Below are 26,871 nucleotides of genomic sequence, written 5' to 3'. Positions count from 1 at the left end.
ATTTTGAAAACTGAAACTTGTACTGGGAACTGGTGACTAGTCATAAGTCTTTTCTACCCTGGAAACTTGGTTGAGATCCAGTTTGAATAGATTAGCTAAGTGTTATTCCAGTTAAAGTCCAGCTTGATTTTCATTTTTGGAATCAGGAAGTTTTATACAATTAATTCATATTAGTTTCAGCTAAGAGAAAATGTTGCACCTTCTGTCAGCTTTCTCAATTTTCTTTTAAGTTTGTGACCTTTTCTAAGTCTTGACAGAAGTATACAGCTTGTTTTTGCTGTAGAATACACTGAGAATAGACCCTGAGTATTTTTGATCCTACTAAGTAGACCATCACTGATGAATAAATTATCATTCTTTTAAAACTAAATGTGCAACTTTAAGATTAATAGGAGTCAGAAGTAGAATTGACTTACTACTTAGGCTCATGGAGTTCTTGATATGTGCAGGACAACTCTTCTGATTTATGGAAAAAGAACTTTGTTGATGGTTGCCATGGTTTTGAAAGAAAGGACACTTGAGTTTTTCTCTGTGTGTTTCTCTGGGTCTCTTCCTCTCTTTCACACACTCCAAGTTTTAGTATTATGTATATTATAGAGATAAATAAAGCACATGGATTACTTAAATAAACTTGTAGACAAAACAAACACATTTGAATAATTCAGTTATAATTTATAGCTCATGAAATGTAGAATGCAGAAGGGGGTCCTGGCTGTCCGAGAGGTTGCTCCCATATCACAATACATCCAGTATCACAAGTGCATTAGAAAATTCCAAGCTAGTTGACTGTCTGTTGAAGGAAAGAAAAATCTCTGACAGATGAAATCTAGTTATTTTTTGTTGTCATTTTGAGACAGGGCTTGGTGACATTGCTGAAGGTGGACTTGAACTCCTGGGCTCAAGTGATCTTCCCCACTCCTCCCTCCTCAGCCTCCCCAGTGACTGGGACTACAAGCATGCTAGTTTGAGATATATAGATATAGATATGTGTATACACACACACTCAGAGTGCACTTTAGGATAATGACAGATATTAGACCACTGCGTTGTCCATCTCCAGGGCGAATCCCTCAGAGGAAGGACCACGTGGCTAGAAGTCGCCCTGGAGTTAAGCAATGTGGTGGGTTGGGAATTTGTATTTGAATATGTCAGAACCATCATCAAATAAATGTACACTTTCACCCAGCATGTTCTTAAGGTTCTTTTAAAACTTGTTAATCATATATGAGTTCTCACGTGTCATTTTTTTATGAGTGAAATAGTCTTGCCGAAAAACAGCTATAGCTAGAAAATGGATCTAATTTGAATGAATCCAGTGAACATGGCAAGATTTCTGGAGATTGCTACTTGTGTAGGGAGAGTTACTGTAGCTAAACTCCATTCTACTTATTTGCAAGATAAACAGTGGTATCAGGGAGTTTCCAAACGGAGCACACGCTAAGACAATTCCCTTCTTTGTGTTTACCATGTTGTTTAGAATTTCTAATCCTTGTCATTCTTCTGAGTCACAGAGTCATTCCCAGAAGGATTCCTGTAAATCCTTACTAAAGTTTTGACATTCTTCTCAAGTAAGGCAAGCTGCACCCCCTTAGCCATTACTACTAATTCAACCAACACAACATTTATTAAGGGCCTGCTACCTTTCTGATGATAAGCTATGGTTCATGGATACTACCACCCCACTTATTTCTAAAGAGAATTTGAAACAATTTAAAATAAGATAACTCCCCCACTAACAAAACAACAGCAACAACAAGAAAAAACTTGTTCTAGAAGTATTACAATTATCTGAAAAAGCAGATGACAGGAAAAATTATATATTTCAGTAGGGTGTGTATTTCATATATCTGAGTGGGTTTAATAGTTATGACTGCAGAATGTTGGTCATGGTTTACTAATACATTAGCTAAAACCATGATCTGCCTTGGGACAAATTCATTAACTTGCATTTGTGGTCTTTCTTCCTTCTCCATATCCCACCACTACACCATGTGTTCAGAACCTTTACACACTTTTCCCCAGTTGGGTAGAGAGTCTCTGCATGAGCGTTTGCCTTGAGGACAGCAGTGCTGTGGACTAGTCCTCAGTGTGTACTCTGGTCATCTCCTGCTTTCTTGTGTATTTCTCTTGTCAAACTCCCTGGGTTGATAAGATATGCAAGGCCATTTCTCCCACACTTTTCAACACCTTTGATTGAAGAGAGTCGGCCCCTATTTTCTCTTCAATGAAAGGTGAGCAGGATGCACAGTGGAGCACAGCAGGAAACATTCCAGAGTCCACATCAGAGAACAAGGATTCAAGGGACCAAATGAATAAGGAACCATTCATGGAAAATCAAGCGTAGATGTGAGAATCAATTATTTATATAGACTTGAATCTGAAAACCATAGCGATGTTTTCACTGTTCCCATTCTCCTCAGTCACACTGCCTTTCTTTGGGGGATAGTCCTCTTCCACTCTGTCCATTTGGTTCAGCTGATAGTCCTCCTTGTACGAGGAGTGGCGTCTGTGACCTAAACATGTCCATTCAGTGTGCCAAAGCCCCTGGACCACAGAGGTTGTTTCAGAGATGGAAAGATGGCTTCAGGGAATGCTTGGAGCTCCTGGGAAGGAACACTTCCTCTTCCTCACTAGATGGAACATGAGGGAAAATGAGCCTGGAGTTTTCAGGAGTCACCGTATGGAGCGGGAGGTGGAAACCAGTGCAGTAGGAGGCAGATCAGGAAGTGCAGACCTTCCCACTCCAGGGCCTTTGCTTGAGCCCTTTCCCACGTGAAGGATAAGTTTGAGATTAACTAACGGCAAGCTCTCTGAAAGCTCTGGGTAAGTTCATCGTTTGCTTCAACTTCTTAAATGCAAGAAAATTCTGAGGTCTTCAGACATAAGGGGTGTTGAATATTATCTTTTTAAAGATTTGTAAACTGTGATGATTTTTATTTTTATTTTTGCCATATTTTTATTGGCACATTATAGTTGTACATAATGGTGGGATTTATTATTACGTATTCATACATGCATACAATATAACAATATAATTTGGTCAATATCATTCCCCAGTATTTCTCCTTTTCTTCCTGAATTGGATTTTTATTTTTCTTCTTCAAAAATAAAATAAAATAAAATAAATCTCTGTTCCTTATTTAAGTTAAAACTTAAAAGAACTCTCTGAATTTCTTCAATTAAATGTGACTTTTAGACCTATCTTTTCAACTCTTATAATAATTTGCATCATACCTAATTTTAAGGTCTTCTTTGGAAAAGACAAGTCCATGTACACAATGCCATTCTGATCTCTCCTACCACACTAATATAAATTAATTGAAGTTACTTGAGGGCATGTTTGAACTCAGCTTATGGGTACCTGAAATTCAGATATTGAGCCAAAAAATTAGATAAAGAAATTAAATGTGGGTCCAAGATTTACTGAAATTAACTATAAAATTTGATCAACCAGTAATTAAGGGGAGGAGACCCCCAAACAGTGGCTAATCCCCGCATAAGGTAGGTTACTTTCTTCAAATCTATTCAACAATTTATATATATGTAGATAACACACAGTCAATCAGAATAAAGGCCGATTGAAAAACAGGGTGAATTTTTACTACTTTCTTTTTGCCTATCAATATGTCTATATCTGAATTAAAGATTTCATTATAGAATGAATGAAAGATTGTTTTCCTCATTGGTTTTCATTGTGCATTTGACTTCCCATTAATTTTGTCTACTGTTCCCTATTTTTGGCTGCTCTTTTGGTGGTTCATTGTAGAGTGTGTGTGTGTGTGTGAGAGAGAGAGAGAGAGAGAGAGAGAGAGAGAGAGAGAGTGAGAGAGAGGGAGAGAGACAGAATATCATGGCAGAAATGAAAGAATTGGATCAGGGTTACTGTGGACCTTGGATCTTTCTAGAACTCATTAATATCAACAATGTTTCTGCCTCTTTCCTCAGTTCCCTGTCGTCTACTATGATCATGGGTTTGTATACTGTGTCAGTGTCTCATTTCAGTCCTCAGGCAGTGTGTCAACATAAATGACCATGACTCTGATGGTAGGCATTTCAGGTGCCCCTGTGTGTGTGGGAGGGCGAGGAATCCAGTTAGGGGGTGTTCTCTGCATTGCCACAGGGCTGGCCTTGCTCACAGGGATTTTTGGCTTTTTCTATGAGAAAGCAATAGCCAGACTGTGAAACAGTTTGCTTGTTTTGGCCCCTTCTGTTTTTGGATCCTTCCATAGCCCAATCAATTATGTAGCAATTGGCCCAAATTTCACCCAAATGCGGTCAGTCGAATATGTATTCAGTCTTAGGCGCTTGCACACCCAGTCCCCACTGTGCCTGGTCTGAGCATTTTGTAGATGAGCCCAAACTCTCAGTGGCTCAGAGCCTGCATGAACATCACAGGAAGCAGGAGACAGTATGGAATAATAGCACATGTTTTGGAGTAGGATTTTCTGGGTTCAAACTTGGGATCTGTCCGGATTTGTGGCCTCAAGTAAGATATTTGCCTAATGTTTGTGTGTTTCAGTTTTTTTTTTTTTTTTAATGTGTTAAAGGGTGCTGGGTCTTACCATAAGGAGTCGTGAAGATGGAAAGATAAAATTCATGAAACGTGCTTAACTAACACCCGACATACGGTAACCGTCAGGAGTTATTGGTTATCATTCAAGATCATCATCCTTGCCACCACAGCTGCCACCACCACCATATCATCCTCTTCATCATCATTATTATTAGCATCAGTGTCAGCATCACTTTATGGATAACTGTTCTGATAATTAAGCCTGAGAAGGGAGTGTTGGAGTTTGAGGGAGAGATAAGAGGAGATTCCACATCAGTGCAGGTGACTCATAAGAGTTGGGGACCAAACACCAATGAGGGTAAGAAAGGGTCTGAGCTCCTGTGGTTGTGTCTGCTTCTCCCTGAAGATCAGCAACCTAGAGGTAATTCTAGAGGAACAAGGTCAGAAGTAGGACAAGATTTGATTGTTAAGAACCCACAACATTCGTTAGAAACTTATTGTGTGTCACTTTTAGATAGTCAGTCATAAATATTACATTCTATGAAATGACATATGGACACAAAAACAGTGGTGGGGTCCTGAAAAATCAAGATGGGACACTTACACACACATAGGACTACGTCGATCATCTTCCTGGTATGATATATCTCACGAGTATTTTATCTCTACACATACACACATCAAAGTGACTGTGTGCTTTCTGGTTTCTTTTCTAATATTTGGAGATGTGTCCTCTCTTTATATGTAGCTCCTTTCTAGCCTAGAAACTGCAGCAGAACAACTTCCTGGGAGAAACATTCCTGGATGAGCTACTGCATAAGTGCATAATCTGGGGCAAGTGCGGCCGTGAGATTTGCTGCAGAAGGCAGGGTTTGCAAAACTCTGGGATGTGGCTGCTTCTCCTATCCCCAAACCTCCAATGGATGGAAAGAGCACATCAGAACAAGTTCTGTACAAGAGCGATAAACTAGAAGTCTTTAGCTCATCACTACTATTCTACCAGCTGCTCTTTAACCTCGAGTTGTCCCTAAATGGGACCCATAAACTGCAATGATTTCTGAGGACATTACCTCCGTCTCCCTGCCTGCGGACTCACTGGCTTTCCCTTATGCAAACAGCTCAGCCCAAGCTACTGCCCCTTGGCTGCTTAGAATTCCTGACATCCTTCTTCCACATTCCTCATGCTGGAAGGGATAATAGTCATTGATTGAGGGGCACCTTCCACTCACCTCAGGAGAGGGAGGGAGATTAGGGGAAAAAAAAAATGAAAGAAGGCCAGTGTGAGATATGGTGTCAGAATCACAGAAACAGCCAGGACACCAGACGGAGAGAAGGGATGCTGGTCCACCTTTGGGCTTGAAAGGAAATGAGAGTTCATAAATTCACTCATAAACGGTGATTCTGAAGGGTGCTTTTTCTTGTTTTCTTCCTGCTTTGACATAGTTTCCTTTTTACAGTACTCAAGAATATTTTATTTTTCCTTTTTTTTAAAGGTTCTTTCTTATCCTGGGTTGTTTTCCCTTTTAGCATTCATTTCTCTTTCTCTTTTAAAAGTTTTGTCTTCCTTTTATTTGTGTTTGCTGGCCCTAGAAGACCTTTCTGGTTTTCTCTAGTCCTCTTCAAATTGTGTGTGTGTGTGTGTGTGTGTGTGTGTGAGAGAGAGAGAGAGAGAGAGAGAGAGAGAGAGAGAGAGAGAGAGAGAGAGAGAGAGAGAGAGAGTTTGAATAATAAGCGGGAGGAGATTTATAAAGTGGGGAAAGGAATCAAGTTTGGAAGAAGTTCTGTTCTCTGAGGGACCTTCTTTTCACTATGTCCCTTCAGAGTGGAGGTCTCACTACTGTGGTATCCCCAAAAACCCACAGTGAGTATAAACCGTGGAAAAACTGTCTCCCCATCCTACTTTCATATAGGCTACGGGAATTGAGGCCACCGTCTCTGGAACAGAGGGGCATCTCTTCTGCTTTCCACTGAGAAATCAGTCAACAGGTAGCACATTGTGCCTGATGTCAGAGTTTGCAACAGGAGGAAGAAAGTTGAGCTACTTTACATGTTGCACAATGAAAGAATGTTGTTTGTGCAAGATCTGATGAGCAGAAGTGCCTATTAGGTGTACCTTGTTAAACCAGCGCCTGATTTAATCATAATGATTGTCTTTTGTGGTGGAGATTAAATTACAGAGCTCCTGCTATGTAAACAGGTAGACAATTGAAGTCTTGCTGAAAAGAAAAGCACCCATCCTGGTACTCCTGGAAATATCTGATCCCTCCAAGGTAGAGAAGAATGTGAAAAATCTGACATTACCGCATTATATCAGGCAGTTGGGGAAAACAGGTACAGCTTTCACTGCAAGATGTATGTGTTTTCCGTCTAGTGTTCAGTCCCGGAGGATGAAAACCAAACCCCAAGCACAAGTTCACTCATAATCACTTTTTCTATTCTGGAAAACCCTTAAGAACTGCCTTAAAAAGTTATGGTTCTTTTGGGTTAGTTTGACTTTAAAGTCTTGGGTAGAGTCTGCCCTTATAATTACCGTGCTTCTCCCTTCCAAGATCTGAATAATTTAATGGGTACCTGAGCTGGAGGGTTTAATTTTTGTTTTAAAACTGTGCTATGGTAAAGTTTGGAAATGCTATTATTTATTTTCTCCTTTCAAATCAAAGTCATTATTGCAAAAACAACAACAATCATTTTGGGGGGATAAGATTATACTTCAAGGCTGTGTTAAGATCTTCACAAGGGCCACTCTCCTGGAATTTACAAAATGAAAATAGAAGGGTCATTTGCATTGCTTGAGATTACTTGAAAAGTAACTGAAAAATTAATTTTTGTCAACACAAAGAAAGAATACACACAAACTTCATTTCGAGGAATGATTAAGAGCTTTTATGTAGTTTGCAATGATTTATTGGTTATCTCTTTTTAGCTATCGTCCTGATTAGCATTAGTGGTTTTTGCTAGATTGTGCTGAATCATTTGGTGTGTGAGTTGAAATGCTATTGGAAAAGCTCTTCTGTAAGGAGTCATGAGAAAGGGAAGGAAGAGGAATGATTTGAAATAAATACCAAATACATTCACATGGAAATGTAATACTTAGAACAAAATCAAAGAAAAGTGTTATTTTGAAGTAATGCTTTTAACTCCAATTTTATGCTTATAAAGCACACACATGCTGCTTAAATTGTCTCCAAGAGTCTTAGGTGTTTATTCAAGGCACATATGTCTGATATCCTGGGTCTCAATTTCTAGAACCCTTTCCCCAATTTAAGTATGAATTTTATAAATGTGACATTAAGGTAAATGATGCATGTCCTATAATGTTATAAATGTGCAAAAGCATGACTTAATTTTCTTGATGCTTACATCATATTATTTTGTTTTCTAATCTTGGCTTTTTTCATATCACCAAAAGAAAGGAGTCAGAGATACGGGGAACTTGCTATATGCAAACAATTGTCATTATGCAAATAACTTTTGTCTTCTTCAGGAAGTCCATCTGAAAAACTTTGCTCTTAAAAGTGATGGTTTTGAGTTTTAAATCAAACGTCATCCTACTAGTAACAATTCAAAAATGATAAAAATAAAGAATCTCAACTTTCTACCCCTAGGTTTAAAAGCTGTGATCAAGAACCAAGTTGTGCCATAAAATTAGCATGCCTAGTTACCTCTCAGTCTTTGAAGGACATGTTCTATCTTTGTGGAACATCCATCTCTCTGTCCTTCTAAGTCACTATTTTTCTGGGATGACATGAAATTCCATTTTCTCCAGGAAGTCTTCCCTGCCCTGTGCCTGCTTCCCTTCTCGTGCCATCGGTAGAGAAGTTCTTCTCCCCCGGCCTCAGCACCTCCTCACACATCTATTGCAGTGTTCATTGCATTATAATTATTTGTGCAAATGTGTTGATGGGTAGTACACTGTTTGCAAAAGTAACCACGTATTCAGCTTTGTCTTCTTATAACTGAATCCAACATTAGGCATGGGACAGATGCTGGGGATTTATTTGCCATGTGGAACAATCTATCCTGCAGGAAATTTTGAGTCCTGTCTTCAGGTGATCAGTGGCTTTCCAGCTTTCTGCACAGTAATGATTTGTAAAAAATGTCTATTTTACATCACAACTCAGAACACACTGACACAAACACAACTGAGAGACTTATAATACAATGTTTACACTCCCTTAATATGTGCAGGGTACACTCATACTTTCTCTTATATCTTTTTCTGCCCTATTCTACTTTTAAATTTTAGTTCAGACTCACCACACTGATTTCATAACCTATTTGGTGGTAGCTGATAGTTCGATAAGCACTATTTCATCCTTGCAGCGTTTGGCACATCTATTTCTTTTGTTATGGTTTCAGGGGAATCTGTTCTGATTTTAAAGGTTATCAGAGATTCATGTTATTATACTCATCTTCTAAATAGGGTTCACTAAAGAAGATGAATGTATAAATTAAAGATCATTTTAATAGTCTCTTATTGCTGAATTTCTTCCAATATTTTTCTTGTATATTTTGAGGGAATTTATAAGTAAGTTATCTAATTCTGGTTTTACTGGTCCCACTATGGTGAACTATAAGAAATTAAAAGGAGCCAAGTGCCTGAAATTTCATGTACCTGGACAGCTGACCACTACCCATGACATCTAATGTATCTGAATTCATGGGAAAAGGAATTATTTTCCAAGAAAATTGCAAAAGTAGGTACTTGAAATAACTACCTGGAGAGCTCAAAAGTTAAAGTCTTAGGAACTGATCACAATTCTTGACTCCAAACCCACAGAGGAAAAAGTACAGAACAAAACATTTATGTGAACTGAAAAGTTACCATAAGTCACTTATAAAAACACTTAGTGACATACCATGATCATTCCACTGTGCTTCCATAGTATAGGGGCAAATGAATGAGGGGGAAACTTTCTTTGGAAAATGGGTACTCAGGAGGCAGATCCTGCTGTGGCTCAAGTTGGAGAGAACTAGTCTACCTCTTAACTGACCTCCATGGTCTTATTCAGTATTGCTAGGCTCTCAGAGGAGACCTGGAGGGAGGGTTCTTCTGAATAACTTAAATGGATCATATCAGGGAGTGAAAATGTTCTTGAACTTCCTGAGCCAATATGGGCACTGCATCTTACTATGTGTCAATACTGGGCTTTTGATAGACAAGTAGACACATCTTTAAAATCCAGCCAAACAGCTGAATTTTGGAAATTGATGGCAGAATAATGTAACTTTTTCAGGAATGCTTAGAATCTCTGGACTCAGTACAATTTTATTCTCTAGAGTTGTGCTGTCCACTATGGTAATGTTAGCCACATAGGGCTATGTAAATTAAAATTAATACAAATTACAACCGAAACCCTTGTTTCTTCAGTCACAGTGGTCACATGTTAAGTGTTTAGTGCTCCATTATTGCAGAAGGTTCTATTAGACTTCTCTGTGGTCATTTCATCCTATTAACCTCTGAGTTCTTTAGTCACCTGCCTGGTTGTTAAAAAGGAGGGTGATGGAGAGATTAAGAAGTGATAGTGGAGCTTTGTCTACATTGTTTTCTTGACCCACTATGACCAGGTGGATATAGGTCTCTTCTAGCTCCTAATTTCAAATCTTTCTGTCTAGAGTTATTTTACATCACAGGTCAGTGCAGGTCATTTTGTTTTTCTAAAAATAAAAGAGAAACAAACTCCTCAAAACTTGAAAACAATTTCAGTACTCTCCGTGACCCACAAAGTAATTTTGTTCCCCATGATTTGGACTGACCTGACCCGAATCAACTTTGCCATCTTTTCTTAGATTTCCTGAAGTATTCTGTGCTCTGGCCTCACTCATTTGCTAAGTCTAGGTCACCTATCTATTCGTTCTTAGTCCATGGCTCAGGCTGTTCCTTGGAGCTCCATGGAAGGTGGCCATGAACCTTGTTTCACTTTACATGCTAGAACCTTCCGGAAAACTTCAACCATCCCCTGAACCTGAAACTTACCCCTCCTTTGTTTAAGTGCTGGCTGCATTTAACTTGCACTTCTATTATGGTAATTTTTTTTTTTTTTTTTTTTTTTGGGTGCTGGGGATCGAACCCAGGACCTTGTGCTTACAAGGCAAGCACTCTACCGACTGAGTTATCTCCCCAGCCCCTATTATGGCATTTTTTACAGTTAAATTTTTACATGTTGAAGTTGTTGTTGCTGGGTTATATGGTTTTGATGTAAGAGATCCAATAGCTCTGTATCCTCCGTAGCTTTCTACATATGAAATCTACTTACCATGAAATAGAGAGAGAGGTGAATTTAATCTGGAATGAGAAAGAGAAAAACTGACCCACCGGAGTCAGGAAGGTTTTGCTTACAGAAATCTCACCGGGGCTTGCATGGGGTTGTAAAGGATGCAGTCTGGAGGGAGAACTGAGGTTGAGATGAGAAATCTTGTCTTGGCTGTGCAGAAGAGCATAACAGAATTGTGAGCTGGCACTGCAGGCTGCCAACGTTTCATAGGTCACCAAACACCACAAGGCATTCCTCCTGCTGGAGGTCAACCTCCTACAGCGTGAGTCACTCTTTCCCTGTGCTCATAGGGCACTTCAGCCATGGCGCTGCTGTGTTCCCAGCCCTTGGCTGGGGACTTCTTGGTATAAGCACCACCCTCTTGCTCTGTCCCCCTGCTCACCATATGCACTGACCCATCCGTCCTAGGGCCCAGTTTCCCACATCTCATAAAGATGTTCTCAGTTGATTCTGGCTGGAATCCATTCAAGTGTGAGCTAGGAAATGGGTGAAAGGTCACCACAGGTAGAATGTAAAGCATGTAAATTGCTGAGTACAAATAGGAATGTAAAGCCTGCTGCCAGAGTACATTTATTCATTTTCAAATAGCACAGGGTCTTTGAGTCATCTCTACCATTTAACCCATTGATATCTTGGCATGCTTGGAATTTTGAGTACTGTTTGATCAATCATCACTTCTTTCCATGAAAAGCCTGATTTTTTTTTAACTAGAGATAAAACTCTCCTCATCTTCAAAAGGAAGTTTAAAACAATAAAAAAAAAAAAAAAAAAAACCTCCCCTTTGACTTTTCTCCTACCTTCCCGGGGGTCAATGTGAAGAAGGAGAATTTGAAGAATGGTAACTGGAAGCATTAGGAGCATGGAGCCCTTTTCCATGAGTGAAAGGGAAGTGCATTGGGGCACACACGTGGCCAAGGAGGCTTAAAAATTAAGCTGATTTCTAAAGGAGAAAAAATCCATTAAGCTTTGAATAAGCTGCTTTTTTCCCTCAAGGAATCATCAAGGAGTCAGTTGATTTACTTACAAAAAATATATATATGTGTGTGTGTGTGAGAGAGATTTTACTTGCCAATAGAGGGAAAAGCAAGGTACTGTTCTAAAAGGTTCCTTTGAGTATAAGAAACATGTAAATTCCAAGAAAAGTGAGCTAGAAAGAACAGTTTATTCCCATCGCATCAGTGTTCCTTCCCCCCAAATGCCCTATGTTCATTCATTTCAGACCATCCTAGGTGTCTACGTGTTGGTGGAGACATAAAGAACTTTTCTTACCACAAAGACTCTTTTGGGACGCCGAGTGGAGACCTCAGCTATCCTTTGAAATTCCCAGGGCGCTGAAACCTAATGTCTGCACAGACAGACAGGAGGCTGGTACAAGAAGGCAGCGTCCCAAGCAGTTAGCACGTCGGCCTCTGACCAAGAGCATCACCAGGGTGTCCCAGCACCAGCAGGTCTGCCATCAATACATACGCTGGGGGTAGCTTGTGCCAGTCTCAGACTCTGTAACCTCTGTTTACAGAAACTGTAACACATATTCATTGTAAGCTACAATTATCCACAGTTTAGTCTGTTTATGAAACCATTTTGTGGTTATTTATTAAAAATAAAATTTATGTGTGCTTATTGAAGCTATATTTTGGCAGGCAAAGGAGGTTGGCAGAAACGTTGGAGTCAACAGCAAACTCTAGCCGCTCTTTATGTCGTCATATAAAAACTTGTCAAATAAGATTTAGCTTTTAATCTTCAGTTACAAACATAAGGTTAGTCATGAAAATATTCTGAGTAGGTCTCCTTAAAACAAGAACCTTGGTGTTTAGACTTAAGTAAAGGTGATAATTAAATTTCTGGCTTAAGAGTGGGTGATCTGTTATCCCTTTTCTCCCACCAACTTCTATAATCTGTTTTTTTTTTTTTTTAAATCCAGGTTCCTCACATCCTTAAGAGCTGTTTAATAATGATTTTAAAACTGTGAGCTGTTTATCTTTCAATATTAAAATATGACAACAAACAGTATTAATTAAGGAGAAAGTATCCAACCTGAATGTAGGCTCATGGTAGTTTTCTCTTGGTCATCTTTGATTGCAAATGGGTTATTTATTTTTCTAGAAGGTGTAGTTATTTAAATGGCTATGCCTACTTTTCTAATACCTTCTAAGAATAATGTTCTTTTAAAGGGGCCACAGATGTTAGCTTCAGGAATGTATTATCCATTTAAATTACACATAAGCTGGAATCACAGGAGTTTGTTGATATGGATCCTGAATAGAAGGAAACAGGGCATCAAGTAAGGGGATTAGAGAGAAAGAGGATACTATGAATAGGGAGGATAAAAAGTAATCCTTTGTCTTTGAATCAACTGGCACAAAAATTCAGTGGGAGAAGGTGAAAGACTTAGAAGGGAATTTATTTGAGCAGAATCCTTTCCTGAAAGAGGGCATCTGAGATGTGATAGATAGGAGTTGAAAAAAAAATGGCCCAGGGTGCTTCCTGCTACTTCCTGGGATAACTCGAGCTTGCACGTGGAGGTTGTGCTTCAGTTTGTGCTTGAAAGAATTTCTGATCTCAACCTTACAAGAGAGTGAAGTTATTTATAATTTATGTATGTATAAATATATATATGTATATATATATGTATCAGTTGTTTCCTGTCTCTCCACCTCTCTCTCCACTGGAGTTTGGTCTTGTTTGTAGTAGGAGAGCTTTCTGGATGATACCCTTGTTGATAGTGGTTTGGTCGTGCAATAGAGTCTTTGTTGCCAAGTAACCTAATCACACACATCTTACTGGGTGTCCTCTGTGAGCATATCTCTGTGCCAGGAGCTATAAAGAATGTCCAGTTGCCTAAGACCCATTCCTGCAAGAAGCTTACAAAGCTTACAAAGTGAAGGAATGTGTTACCTATGAGTGAGGAGTATTCCATGGTCCACAATCATCTGGATAACATCATCAGGATGAAACCTTACCTTGGATACACCAAGTGCAAGATGTATCTAAAATAAGTTGTGAGGTTACAGAAGTTGGTGTATTTGAAGATGAAGATGCAGCAGACTACATCAGGAGAGCAGAAGAGACTGTCTGTTTCCGTGGGACCCAGGTAGTGTTATTGCAGGGTTTCAGGCTGGGAAATAAAAGATAGTTGCAGATGGCAATCTTGAGGATGCAATCTGAGCCAGAGTTCCATGGAGAGATGTTTACTGAGGAGTTCTCTTGGATTAACACTCATGGAAAGAGAAGAAGGAAAAAGGATTGCTCAGAGGGAGAAGGTGATCTGGGGTTTGAACCGAACAACAGCCTTGGCTGACCTAACGGGGAGTGGTGGAGCTAGGGTGGCCCTCCAGTTATCTCCAGGCAGGCTGAGAGCATGTGGCCTTGTACCTAAAGGCTGGTCAGTCATGGGATGTGGGCCTCCCCAGGATGGAATGTGACCTCAGGGAGGCAGTTCTCTGCAGCCCAGAAACCCTGAAGGAGTCCCAGCCTCTGGATGGCATCTTCTTTGAGGTGCAATCTGAGCGGTACGTCATGGTGTCTGCCAAAGTGACCTGTTCTGCGTTAAAAAAAAAAAAAAAAAAGTCAGGCTCACAGTTTTGGAAGAATGGATGGGACATCAGTTAGGATGCTTCTAGAACTGTGCAGATGGTTTGAACTGCAGGAAGACTGCAGGGTAGGGTGACTGAAGTGAAGGGAATCAAAAGCTGAAGAGGAAGAGAGAGGGATGAGATGAGAGCAGTAAGGAACAGCAAGACGCCGGGGATGGGTCTGAGCTTTGGCATGAGCCAGGGGGCAGACGGAGGCACACTTGCAGAGGGAAAGAGCTGTGGGCTGGAGCAGGAGTAAGTGACAAGTTTTTCTCTGGACGTGCTAAGCGGGGTTTGTGGGTAATTCCGCCAAGGAGAGAAATGAAGCAGCTGGTTGAATCCGTAATTCTGTAGCTTAGGAAGGAGGTCTGGAGGCCCGTTTTACACGGTTGCTCTTGTTGGAACAGAGCCCCATTTACAGGGGTAACTCTAGGCAAGGATGTGAGAGAATGGGAAGAAGGTTCAGCAAGCGCTCCGAAGACTGACCATCTCTAGAGATGGAAGAACAACACAGTTGAGGAACAGCTCTAAGAGAGGTAGGGAGAAATCCAGGACCACACAGGGTCCCTGAGGCCGAGGGAGGGTAACATTTCAAGAGGCCTTATTGGAATTTCTTTGAATGGTAATGAGGAAGAACTTTAATGTTTAGCGGACATTTATTAACCATTTCTATAAAGGTATGTTTAACATATAGAGCTCACCCCTTTCAAGTATGCAGTCCATAAATCAGTTCTAGAACATTTTGTCACCCAAATAAAAATCTTTTATGCACGGTCATTTGCTTTTGTTTTTCCTTCCTGATGTGCATGTTAATGTCAATTGCCTTTTGAATTTGAAACATCTTTGATTTACAGGATGTAAGAATCAGTTTTGTGTTATCATCATGAACTACCTGAGGCAGTTAACTGATAGAGATGGCTCACAGTTTGGAAGTACAAATCCAAGGTCAGGCAACCCATTAGTTCGCATTCTGATGGGGGTTGGGGCACATGTCCAGTGTTTGGTTCTAGTATGAGTCGGGAAGCAGAGAGCCAAGGTCAGACCAGCGTCCCACAACCACCAGTGACCTAAGGGGTCACTGTTAAAGTCCATAGCACCTATCATTTCTGCCCTCTGGGGGCCTGAGCCTTTACATATAGACTTTTGGGATACATTCATCTAAACTATACACAGGAAGTTTAAAAAAAAAAACAGGTATTTTAATTTAATGGGAAAATATATTTCAAAGTATTGTTTTTTCTTATTTCTGTTTATCCTTCAACCTGGTTTGTGGAGATACTTTGCTAAGTGGAAACATATAATTTTATAAAGTTAAATGTACTGTTCATTTCCTTTATAAATATTTGCCTTTTTTTGAGTTTGGATATTGTTAAATCATTTTTTCTAAGATAATTAAAGTATTTCCCATAATATTCTTATGGTTTCAATATTTACATTTGTGGTTTCTAATCCATTTGAAATTTTCTTTCTTTAAAGAAAAGAAATAGTGGTGATTAGTTTTACCTGGTTTTCCAAATAGCTGGCCATTTGTTCCAAATCCAATTATTCACTAATTCATCTTTTCTCCATTGCATTAATTGCTTAAATTATCATGTTCTATGTTGATTCTCTTTATACTTTAGTGTTATACTGTTATTTATTCTTAGCAATACATTGTGTCTGATAGCTGAAGACTTTAATAGCACTTGTCTAAATCTCCTCATGACTGAGTGTGTCCAGAAATTCACTTTCTATTCTGTCTCCCTAGTATTTCCCTCAGTTTCTTCCCTGTCTTTGTTTGTGATCAGGCCTCCATCCCAAGTACAACCTGCTAATCCTCAGACTTCAAGTTCATTTTGTTGGGTTGCCAAACTCTTGAAATAATTCTGGTTCTTCAGCCAGAATGCTCATTTGGAAGTCTGACTTTTGTTTGCTGGCCCCTCCCACTGTCCATGGGGTGGGTGGGGCCATCTTCACCTGTAGGCAGATCATGGGTAGGTAACAGGTAATGTAAGGTGAACCCTGCCTTGTGGTATGGGCTGTTATAATTCTATTGGTCAAGTGACATATTTAATTGAATTCTCAGTAAATAACAGATTTTATGTTGTATTTCACTGTCTTTTTGGTACTCTTCAAGAAAATATAGAGTCGAGAATCCTTTCTCCACTGGCTTCGTTTACTGTCACTGGCTCTCTTGATTCATTTCATCAGCTCAAATTGTTGTCCTGATTCTGCAGAGTAGTTTTTCAGTTCGATCTTTTTTTTTTCTTTTTAAAATGAATGTATTTCCTTATGCACAAGAAGGTTTCTGTACATAAGCATAAAGACCCTGAAATGTCGTTGATATCTATTCCTGGTATAATTAAAAGAATGCAAAAGAGATGGGGAGAGTTTCGCAGTCCGTTTCTATGAGTCTTGTTCATGAGTGAGAGTCCTGTATATGCTTTTCTCAGGTACAAGTGAGGGGCTTTCAGTTATAGCAAAGTTCTATGGGTAGCTACTAGGCCTCCGTTTAAGTGTAGAGTAGTCAGACATATTTAGAGCTAAAGCCTGGGTGTGATCAGAGAGGGTAGTCAGAGGCCCAGAGGCTGGTGCCCGAAGGCTTGAGCTAGACAGCTGGCTCCTTCTTAACTTCTCTGAGGCTCAGATTCCTCATCTGTGAAAGGCAGTGATAAACATCTATCTCGCAGGATTGGCGTGGGTATAAAGTAACACGAAGAAAATTGTTAAGCAGGTAGGTAGGCTGGAGTAATATTGAGTGTGGATGTTAAGTATCTGGTCTTCGCTCGGCTTGGAAATGTTCATGTTAATTGGAGGCAAAGTAAATAATGTGGCTTATCTAATCTAAGATGCCAAGCATTGTCAGATACATCATTATTTTATTTTCCACTAAGGGAAAATGCTCCCAATTTCATCATTGAGTATAAAATGTAACTTGACTCCTGAGATGTCAAAATCTGAATAAATCTGCGTCTTACAGATGAAATGTAGTAAGTAGAGAAACTATCCAAGATTTGCATTGATTGTCAAGGGCAGTCTGAGTCAGTGACAACTCAGGTGTTGAGCACCTTTCAAAAGGAATATGATTGTAACTTTTGAATTATAATAGCTGAAATTGATTAACAGGCCACTAGAGCAATTGTCTAAATGAATAGATAATTGATTTATAATTGACCCACTTTCCCAGAGTCAGAATACATTAATTGTTGGGACCATCTGGCCCACCTGGGCCCTGAGCTTTGCTCTGACTTAGCTCTTTGGAGACCCTTCAAGGTCTCTCCATGCTTTTCCATCTCCCGGGCTGCATCTGCTGGCCAGCCAGGGATTGCTCCTCTCCTACTCTGGTGTGTGCCACTGCAGTTTCTGTGACCTTCACCCCACCATGTCATTCCTCCTATTTTAATTAAAAATGTCTCTTTTTCTCTTTCAAGATTAAAATTACTCCTGGGTTCCTTGCTAATCATTTTGGAGATTTTCTCTGTATCTCGTTTCTCTTAACTTTCTCTCCTAGCTTTCTCTGTTTTGCTTTCAAGTGAGCTAACCTTTTCTTGATAAAAAGAGGAAGAAGAAGAAGAAGAAGAAGAAGAAGAAGAAGAAGAAGAAGAAGAAGAAAAGAAAGTCTTTTAACCTGAAAAGAAAATCTTTTAACCTGTTATTGTCAAAGGGCAGCATAGTGAAATGAAGAAAGCAAAGACACAGACCCACATTCTACAAGTTCAAATCCCAGTTCCTCTCTCCAGGTGGATATATGGGGCCAATTGCTTAATACATCTGTTCGTCAATTGTTTTCATCTGGAAAGTTGCTTCACTGTGCAGCTGCAAGGATTGAATGAGTTAAGATGGATGATATGTGTGTATATCTCACTGTGGATATTTTTTGGCACAAAGTAAATTCCAGTGAGTGATGTCTGTTACTGCTACCATCCTTTAATTTGCCAGTTTGTTTTGCTTTTATTCTCTCACCACCAACAAAAAGTTGCTCCTTGAAACCACCACACTGGACTTTCAGGATGGTTTCGACATTTTTTTTTGTTCTGCTACATTTTCTTTCATGCAACTTTCTGTCTTATCATGTATTCTGGTGAAAGTTAGTTAAAAAAGTTGAGATCAATGGTGTAAAAGAATTACACTGACCCCAAATCTTTTTTAACTCATCTTCGCTTCTGATCAAGGCTATATTTGTTTCTCTCTTACACAGAACAGTTATTTTCCATATTTTTTCTAAGGTTGCAAGTAATCGGTGTGTTTTAATGGCCAAGTCTCAATAACAATATTCAGATAAAATTGTTGAAAAACAGCAAAATACAGTTTTGATTATTTTACATTGCAAATGTTAAAGAAAGCCCCACTTTGCATAAATAGTGGATATTTGTTTTTGTAACTGTACTTATTACATTTTGCTTCTAAGAACTGTTCAATAGAATTCTTACCATTTTCCCAATTGTTATCCTTAATGTTCTCCATACTTTCTTTGGGAAGGCAGGTTAAATGATTTGAATACCATTTGTAACTCATTAACTTTAAAACCACACCATTATAACTGACAACAAATTGCTCAGAATTATACAAAATATGTAGATGGCTTATTCTTCCAAGGAAGACTGTCAACTCTTGACTGATGGCTGAATTGACAAGATATGTGGCAGGAGTTGGAAAACTATGGCTTGGCAGATTGATCTGGCCCACTACTTGTTTTTGTAAATAAAGTTTTATTGGACTGCAGGTGTACTCATTCATTTACATATTGTCTGTGGTCATTTTACTGGGAAGTAGTTGAGTGGAATAGTTGTGGCAGAGACCATATGACCCACAATACCTAAAAAATTAACTGTCTGGTCCTTTGCAGAAAGAGTTTGGAGACACCTAACAGCACCGAAGAAACCTAGTCCTAGTTCTACTAAGCCATCCTTATACGTATGTAACCTTGGATTCATGACCTAAATATCACCATTTTTTAGAAAACAGTTTAATTTTTTTGTTTGTGTGTGTTATATGCTGACAAAACAGAGACAAGTTAAACTGTAGAAGTTAAAATGTAGGAGTTTGAAGTCAAGAAAGGGTAGGGGGGTAGACTGGAGACACCTCAGATGCCAAGACCTTGGGATAAATGTTGAAGTTTTGAGAACTCACTAAACTTGTTTGCCATGCCGAATGCAGAGGAAAACACTTTGTTAAAAATGATCTATTTTGTATACCTTCTTTGATTGAAGAACTGGCTCATATGAGAAAACTATTTCTAAAGTTTTCCCTGTGCAAAAGCAACCATTACTATTGGTTTTAGAGTAGAAAATTTTATTTTTAATTCACATTCTTCCACTATATATCTTAAGTACATAGGAAAAACACAATATATTTATTGTATAAACAATACAATAATTGTATAAACTTTTGTGAACATGGTAAAGCTAATAAACGTCTCCCACAATTCCACTATTAATTGCCACTGTTAATATTTTAATAATTTTTTTTCAAGATGGGTGATTATTGGTTTTCATTTGCTTGAAAAATTCTCTGAAGCAGGAATGGGCTCTATAAACAGTATGGAGACAAGCATGGTTGGGGCAGCATGATTGGAAGGAGTAACCATAGGCCATGAGTTGGGTGTTCTAATAGGAAGCAAGTCAGATCAACATGGCGGACTTTGTAGGGCACTGTGAAAAGGACTTTGGATTTTAGATGAGGTGAGAAGACACCATGGAGTTCTTATCAAAGGGATTCATAATCTGATCTGTTTTTAGAGAATTACTCTAACTGATTAATATTAGACTCAAAGGGGGAGGTAATGATGTCAGGAATAGAGATGATATGGTTTCAGCTTTGTGGTGTTAATAAAAGTGAATGGATTTGAGGTACAGAGTCAACAGGATTGCTGAGGAATTAGATGTAAGGTGTGAGAGATTAAATAAAAGTCAGGGATGATTTGAAAGTTTTTGATCTTTTCAGTTAAGAACACATGGTTACTCTGAACAGAGATGGGAAGCACATTTGTTGAGAAATAAGAGAAGCTCAATTTTTGTCATATTGAGGTTCCAATATGTCAAAAGTTGCTGAGAATGCAGCTGATACACCAGAGTGGAGTTTGTGAGCAGGCTGGGTCACAGATATAAATGTAGAGGTCATCAGGGTGAAAGTTATTCAAAGTCTGTGATGAAACCAGAGGTTGAAGTAATTACCCAAGTGAGTGAGTAAGGCAGAAGAAGAATATAGAAGCAAGAACAGAGAACTGGGGAATTTCAGGGTGCTGTGGCTGGAGAGATGGGAATGGAGACAGAAGAAGAGATCACAGCCATGCCGGAGGAATATTGGCAGAAACACAGGAAGGAAGTGCTGGTAGGGAAGAAAGAGTTGCGTCGGTTAAGGCTGAGGGTCAAGCAAGTGGACAACTGAAAGTCACCTTCAGGGTTAAGCAGCAGAGATGTCCATGGTGACCATGGTGACTCCACAGGCACATGTGTATGGAGTGGTGGGGTGAAAGACTAAAGAGTGGTTTTAAGAGAAAATGGGAGATGATGAATTGTAAAAGGCAAGAAGGGATAACGCTCAGGAGGCACTATGCTCAAGTCATATTAATATCAAGATGTATTATCATGATATCGTCATCAAGGTGTTATTATATTTCCATGTGGGAGGAACATCAGCGTGCTTTATGTAGACTGAATGATCCAGCAGAGTGGGGAACACAGATGAGGCAGAAGAGAATGGACAGTTATTAGAACAGCATCCTCGAGGAGGCCAGAGGACGTGAAGTCTGGTGTATCAGGGGAAGAGGTTATCTCAGACAGAAGAGGTCGTCTCCCTTTCTGAGTGTGTCCAGGGTGGGTCCTGCAGCCCCTGGAGGGGAAGGCACAATTCTCTGAAGGTTTTAAGTTGTGTTTAGTGACAGTCTTGACTTGGCAAGTGAAACAGAATTTCATTCTCCCTCATAATTTAAACATCTTGCCTTCACCCTCAGGCTTTTTTTTAAAAACAGTAACAAACAACGAAACATAGGGACAACCTCAGCAAAGTGATTCACAGTGGCAGCCTTGGGACTCCACTTGGGAATGTTGGCACCTTCCGCATGCAGGTTCAGAGCATTTATTCTCAAATGACCATGAAAATAAATATTAATGTGTCATTTCCTCAGATGAGCTGAAATCAAGGAAATTATATCTGAGCATGAAGAAAAAACATTGGGCTTAAACTAAGCTCGGAGAGAACGACTTTCAGTTTATCTAACTTTTTTTCCTTTGGACTTCCTTGGTATTGCGTTTTTGGTCTGTTAAAAAAGGGAGAAAAAAAACCAACAGCAATAACAAAACTCAAGTTTTTTTATTTCTCCTGGGTATCTGGAATATCTTAATTGTGTCTGGAGTTTGTTTTCATGAAATGGAAAATATACTCAGTCTACAATAGCAAAGCATAAAAAAATCAAGGAACTTATCTGTGAAGGGTACTATGAGAAAAATCTATTTTTTCATGGACCATCCTTTAAATATTGAGGCATAATTTATATGCAATACAATGTGTGATCTTAATTGTTGAGATTGAGGAATTTTGACATTTGTATTCATGCAAATAGCCAGTATAGCAAACAAGATTGCCATTACTCAGAAAAGACAATCATGTCCCTTTCTTGTCAGTTCCCATCCTCTTTGTCCAAACTGAAACTCCTTCCTAATTTTTCCTGAATTGTACTACTAAATAGTTAATTTTTCCTGCATTTGGAGGTTATGTTAAGGGAACTGAGAGAGAGAGAGAGAGAGAGAGAGAGAGTGTGTGTGTGTGTGTGTGTGTGTGTGTGTAAGAACTTTTTGTTTCAACATAATGTTTCAGGATCTATCCATGCATAACTCTTTTTGAGATTCATTCATGCTGTGGTCTGTATCAATGTTCATTTCTTTTATTATGGAAGAGTATTCCATAGTATGGATATATCAGTTTATTTATCTATTCACCTCTCGATGGGCATATTAATTGCTTTCAAATTTAAACTATTATAAATAAAGCAGGACTATGGTTTGGATCTGTAACGGCCCTAAACGGCTTATGTGTTAAAGACTTGCTCCTCAGATTGACACCATTGGAAGGTGCAAGAACTCTTGAAGAGGTGGGGTCTTATGGAACTTTTAGGAAACTGTGGGCATGCCATCAAAGGAAGTTGTGGGACACTAGTCTCTTCCTTTCGTCTTTGTACATCCCAGCTGTGAAGTGAACAGTTTCCTCCACCACTCACTCCCCAGCATAATGTGCTGCCTTGTCAGAGGCCCAAAACAACAGGGTCAACAGGTCATGGGTTGAAGCCTGCATAATTATGAGCCTAAATAAACCTTTCCTCTTTATAAGTTGATTATCTCAGATATTTGTTATAGCAATGGGAAGCCAACTAACACAAGGAGTTATTAATATTCATACACATATCTTAGCTTGGACACAGGTCTAAATTTTTTTGTTAAGCACTTGGTAATCTGGTGGCTAAATTATTTATTAGTTGACTGTGTGTACATAACCTTTTAAAAAAATCTGCAAAACTAGTTTCCAATGTGTATGTGTTATTTGTTATTTTACAATTTCAGCAGTGCATGAGAGTTTCAGTTATTCCACATCCTTGTCAACACTTGGTATGGTCTAACTTGTAAATTTTAGCCATTTCAATAGATGTCTGTTGGTAGCTGATTTGGGTTTTAATTTTTCTTTTCCTTAAGAAATAATGAAGTTGAACATCTTTTCATATGCTTATTTTTAAAGCATTAGTTCAACTCTTTTACCCATTTTTGTAATTGGACTATTCATTTGCTTATTACTTATTAAGAGTTCTTTTGATAAAAGTTACATTTTGAATATATGATTTCAAATTTATTTCCTTGTCTATTAACTTGTCTTTCCATCCTCCATTGTGGTGTTTTGGGGGAGGTTGTCATTGAAGAGCAAACGTTTTGACGGTCTGATTTATCAATTTATCCCTTTTTGGATTGTGCTTTTGATTTTATCTGACATCTTTGCTGAATCCAAGGTCACATGTATTAGTCCACTTGAGGTTGTAGTAGAATCTCTAAATATTCTGTTCAGCTTTCAAACTTTTCTCTGTGCTCAATTTTGGAAAATTTTTATTGTGATGTCTTCAAGTTCACCAGTCTTTTCTTCTGAAATTTCTTACCTGCTGCTTATTTAATATAGTGTATTTTTAACACTTATAAATTGTAGTCTCATTTTTAGAAGTTTGAGTTCTGTTTTGTTTTTTTTTTTTTCCAATCTCCCAGGCCTCTAATTTGTACACATGAAATACTTCAGTAACAAACTCTTTGTCCGGTAATCTGATATCTGTGACAGTTCTGGGCTGGTTTTGATTTCATATTCAACTCTTCATTATGAGTCATGTTTTCTTCCTTCTTATCATGCTTGATAATTACTGAATAGATGCTGGCCATTGTGATTTGATCTTGTAAGTGCTGGCTATTTTTGTTTTTCTATAAACATTCTAGTGCTTTGTCCTGGGATGTAGTTAATTAGAAAGAGATACTGTTTGGTTTGCGCTTATGATATTTTTTTAGGTGAAACTGGAATAATGCTGTGTCAAGGTCTAGTGAGTCCCCATAACTGAGGTGTGACCCTTCACATACTCCATCCAATGCCCTGGAAATCATGAGGTTTTTTTCAGCACGAATGGTTGCAAAAGGCACTGTTGCCAGCTCTCTGTAGTGTGAAGAACTGTTCACACTACATCCTCTAAGGCAGTTCCGTTTCCTGCTTGTGTAGTGTTCTCACATGCATGTGCTCATCAATACTCAGCTAATATTTGCAGGAGACCCTCTAAGGAGACCCAGGGATCCTCCCTGTGCATTTCTCTTCATTTCCAGCCCTCTGACCAGGGGATGCTATTGTGCTGGCTCTTTTTCCTCAACTCCATGAGTCCACTGGACCCCTAGGGGCTATGTGGGTTTCCCTTGCTGTGCTACAACTCAAAGCAGTAATCTTTGGGTGACTGTGGAATTCATCTCATCTGTTATCCATCTCTTAGTGTCATGGAACTTTAATGCATTTATACAGATTTTTTAAAAAATAAACATTGCTTCCTATATTTTGTTAAAAGCATTGTCTTAGTTGGAATGGTAAAGCTAGTCCCTATTATTCCATCTTGGCCTGAAGTAGAAGTTAGATTTCACTCATCAACTTTTGATTCATATATTTTTAAGCTCTCTGTTATGCATTTGCATATTTATGATTGCCATGAATACTTAGTAAATTAATTCTTTAATAATTATGACATGTTTATTTTTATTCCAAGTAATATTGCTTGTTTGAATTCCATTTTTTAACATTTTAGAACAGTAATACCAAACTTCTTGTGCTTAGCGTCTTATTTTTTATTTTGTAGTTGTAGATGGACAGCATGTCCTTTATTTGTTTATTTTTACGTGGTGCTGAGGATTGAACCCAGTGCCTCACACATGCTAGGCAAGTGCTCTGCAACTGAGCTACAGCCCCAGTCTCTAGTGTTTGGTTTTTATACATCTTTTCTACCCTTTTGCTTTTATCTTGTCTTTTTTGTGAATTGGAAAGAACATACAATGAATCTTGCTTTTTGCCCTTTTAATCTGAAATTCTTTGCTTTTCAACTAGAGTGTTTAGTATTATTTCACTTAACACATTTATTAATTAGGTTGTGTTTCATCTCCAACCTTCATTTTTTTCTTTTATTTGGACCTATTTCATTTTCTTGTTCTCCTTTCTCTCCTTTCTTGTATCATTTTGAATGGATCATATATTTTAGGTATACCCTTAGAGTTATTGTCTTACTAATTGTTCTGAATGTTACAATATGCATCTTTGTTATCATAGTTTGCTATGATAAAATTAACAAGCCAAATGTGGTAATGCATGTCTGTAATCCCAGTAACTCAGAAAGCTGGGACAGGAGGATTGCAAGTTCCAGGTCAACCTCAGAAACTTAGCAAGAGCCTGTTTTGAAATTAAAAAAGTAAAAGGAATTGAGACTAGAGATCAATGGCAAAGCACACCCTGAGTTCAATCCCGAGCACCCCCCTAAAAATACAATAAATAAATAAAATTAAGAGCATAAGAACTTTAACAACAGTATCATTTCAGTTGCCTTCTCCCGTAAATTGTTATTATTATTGCTTTGTATTTCACTTTAATATATATAAGCTATATTGCCTAATGCATAGATATTATTTTTATAAATAGTAAATAGTAAAAGGACTAGTAAAGTGGTATTTTAAATTAAAAACCATGTACACATATAAAACAATAGTAAATATTGCTAGTTTGTATTGTGGTTTGTCTTACTCTGTTTTCTATTGCTATAAGAAAATACTGGAGTTTAGATATTTTAGAAATAAAAGAGGTTTATTTAGATCACAGTTTTAGAAGCTGAAATTCTGAGACTGAGTGGCTCCATTGGTCAGGTCTCTGTGGCTATATCACAACATTCTGGAGAAATGGAAAGTAAAGTGACCTCACTTTCAAATAATCTGCTCTTACAGGAATTTATCAGGGTTCCAGAAGGACTGAAGAAGTCTTTTCTGAGGGCAATACCCCTATTGCCTAACCCCCTTGCATTAGACCCCCACTTAGAGGTTTCACCACCTCAAAACCATCACACTGGAGACTGAGCACATGAACTTTTGAGGGACTCTCAAACTATATATGAACCATAGCAAATTTATTTTTTTCTGGTATCCTTTCTTCCTCGGACAAATCTGGGTTCTTTCTGGAATTATTTACCTTCAGATTAAAGAATTTCTTTAACCATTTTTTGTCATGTGCACAAGCAGGAGATGAACTTTCTGTATTTTACCTGCTTGAAAACATTTTCACTTCATTTTAAAGAATATATTGGGGAGCAGCAGGATGGAGGAAAAAGGAAATACTTGGGACTGAAAAGAATCAATTAACCTTCTGTGAATGTATGATTATATCAAACCGAATCATTGTATCATGTATAATTACTTAATAAAAATATCTTTAAAAGAAAAAATAATATTTTCACTGGATGTAGAATTTTAGGTTTACCATCATTTTTCTCCTGCATGCTGTATAAATGTCATTCCATTGTCACTCGCCTCCCATTGTTTCTGAGGAGAAGTCAGTTATTCTTCATATTATTGTTTCTCTGTACGTAATGTGTCTTTTTCTCAGGTTTCTGTTAAGATTCATTTTTGTCTTTGGTTTCCAGCAGGTTAACTATGATGTGTTCAGATGTGGTTTTCTCAGTGTCTATCCTACTTGTGGTTCATGGAACATTTTGAATTCTGGATTGTCTTTACTGACTTTGGAAAGATCTCAGCCATTATATCTTAGAATATGTTTTCTGCCTAATGTCTTGTCTCTTTCTGGGACTCTAAATACTATGATAATGTTTGATGACTTGTCATTGTCCCACAAATCTCGAACACTTTCTTCTTCCTTCTCCTGTTTCTCTTCCTCCCTTTCCATGTTATCCTTTCCTTCTCCTCCTCCTCCTCCTCTCTTTTTAAGTCCTTCAGCCTCTTCTTCCTTCTCTGTCTTCCTCTCCCTTCTCATTTTTTTCCTT

This window comes from Sciurus carolinensis, chromosome 3 (assembly GCF_902686445.1).
Source record: "Sciurus carolinensis chromosome 3, mSciCar1.2, whole genome shotgun sequence".
Taxonomy (NCBI): Eukaryota; Metazoa; Chordata; class Mammalia; order Rodentia; family Sciuridae; genus Sciurus; species Sciurus carolinensis.
This window is presented reverse-complemented; position numbering follows the sequence as displayed.